The sequence below is a fragment of the Rhincodon typus genome, chromosome 16 (assembly GCF_021869965.1).
Source record: "Rhincodon typus isolate 14 chromosome 16, sRhiTyp1.1, whole genome shotgun sequence".
Classification (NCBI taxonomy): Eukaryota; Metazoa; Chordata; class Chondrichthyes; order Orectolobiformes; family Rhincodontidae; genus Rhincodon; species Rhincodon typus.
Window position 1 is genome coordinate 12,813,825 of NC_063347.1, and position 2,592 is coordinate 12,816,416.

Below are 2,592 nucleotides of genomic sequence, written 5' to 3' on the forward strand. Positions count from 1 at the left end.
AAGCTCTTATTCTTCTCTGTGTTACAGCTAAAAGCTGAGGTTCTCTTCTTGCGGCTAAAATTGCATGTGAGACCATCTATTTTACTGAATTTGCCTTTGCCAAGAGTGTGCTTATGGGATGTTACAATATTGGAACAATTAATTAGTAGTAATTTATATATATATATATTAGTTTGTTAAGCATTTCAACAGAGTTATAGTTAAGCCAATTCTTTATTTTGTTTGTATTTTAATTATAGTGTATGAATAAAGTGTGTTTTGCTTCAAGCCTTGGATGTTTAACCAATTGAATTACATCCGGAACACAATGCCTTACAATTACCTTTAAAATAAGAAAAAGTTAGAGTCTCGACTATCTTCTTAATATATCTTGAGGGGATTTGGTCTGGTCCATAACAAGCATAAATAATGACAAACTGAGCCGTAATAATCTACCTCAGAAGAAACACTGTGTTGTTGTGCCAAGTTCATCACAGGGAGAGGAATTACATTGAAAACATTTTATTTTTAAAAATCTCAACACTCCATAGATAACATATGCAAAATGACTAACTGCTGAAACAGAAAATATGTGATTGAAAATGAAATGGCAAGATGCAAAATGCAATCATCAGAACACGAAAACACCCTTAGTATCAACACCTTTTGCTGCTTCCAACTAAATCAAAAGCAACACATGTCAGATATACACAGTGGCATATCCAACCCAACCCATTCACAGATTAAGCCACCCTCCCAAAACACCACAAACAACCTGATATACATGCAACTCGCAATACAACTTGTTATGATAATTCACGCATGGAAGATTAAGAAGTGAACTAACTGAGATTGTAAGATGGTTAAAGGATTTGACAGGATAGATAGAGATAAACTATTTCTTATGTTTGGGAAAACAAGGGGACATGGCATCAAAATTAGAGTTAGGACATTTATGAGCAATGCCATGGAAAAATTTGTCATGCAAAATAGATACCCGAAAATCTGTCCATCAAAAAAATCTGTTGAGGCTGAGGTGCAAATTATAACATTTAAAACTGATTTCTATTTCTCATGATATAATGGCATTTAGGGTTACAAAAATAAGCTGGGCAATTAGAATCAAGGTGTTGATCAACCATGATATTATTGAATGGCAAATGGAATTAGGGCTGAATGGCCTATTGATGTTCTGATGTAACACTTGCACATTTCATTGTAACAAGTCAAACGAAATCTCTTTCCCACCCAAATGTGACACCCAGGTCAACAACAAACTTGAATAAATGTTATGATCTCTGTCGAGCCCAATAATAACTGATGAGAAATTCAAGCTTCCAGTTAACAGCTAATAGAAGAACATGTCAAACCTTCATGTTTTGGAACTTTTGCTGTACCAAATGATCAAAAGCAGAATTGACTAAACACTCAGAACTGCCGGTGCTGGAGTCAGAGTTAACACCATGTGGAGCTGGAGGAACACTGCAGCCCAGGCAGCATCAGAGAAGGAGGAAAGCTGGCATTTCGGATCGGGACCCTTCTTCTATTGTAGCCATCTTGTCTTTAAACTATAGAAATAAATTGTTCTTTTTACTTATGACACATTACACTCTTCACAGAATTATAATTCCTACTGCAAATACTTCACAGTTTACAATGAATTTCTCCCTTTTTATTTTTCCATTCAATTAACTTCCAATCCCAGAACTATCACACACAATGAGGGTTACACTGCTGACTTCTTCCTTTAGCTGCATGCTAAACAAATCTTCCATCCTCCTCTAATCCTCACAAACTCAGTCTGCCCTCACTTGTATTTTGCATGTTGATCAATAGAACCTGGGTGTTTCTATCTCTTGTTCTACACCTCTCTGTTGGCTTCAAGACAAACAGCAATTGGTGCTTCTCTGTGATGTTCCTGGATTTATGGGGAAGCCTGTAACTCGATCTCTAAAATGCCTTCCTCCACCCCGTTGCCCACGGCAATGGACATTACATTAGGTTTGTATCTAGGCATAAATACTAATTAGTTACATTTTGTCCTAACTCCATTAGACCTTAAAAGTAAGTGAATAGTTCACAGCACCATTGTTGACAACTTGGTATCTTTAACATCTTTCTGGCACTTTGAGAGATTTAGGGTCTATTCATATACATTCAGGATGACGGTCATTCCGAATATAAATACATTGCACCTTTCTCACAATGAAACAATCTGAGTCTCTTTGATCTCCAACAATTAGACTAACCAACACACATGAAGATTCAAATAAGATCAAGAGTAGGCCATTCGGCTCTTTGAGCCTGCTCTATCATTCAATAAGACCTTGGCTGATCTGATTTTAACCTTAACTCTACATTCCTGCATATCCGCTTGGTTTCCCCGATGTAGAGGAAGCCACACCGGGTACAGTGGATGCAGTATACCACATTGGCAGATGTGCAGGTGAACATCTGCTTGATGTGGAAAGTCTTCTTGGGGCCTGGGATGGGGGTGAGGGAGGAGGTATGGGGGCAGGTGTAGCACTTCCTGCGGTTGCAGGGAAAAGTGCCGGGTGTGGTGGAGCTGGCAATGTGGTATACTGCATCCACTGTACCCGGTGTGGCTTCCTC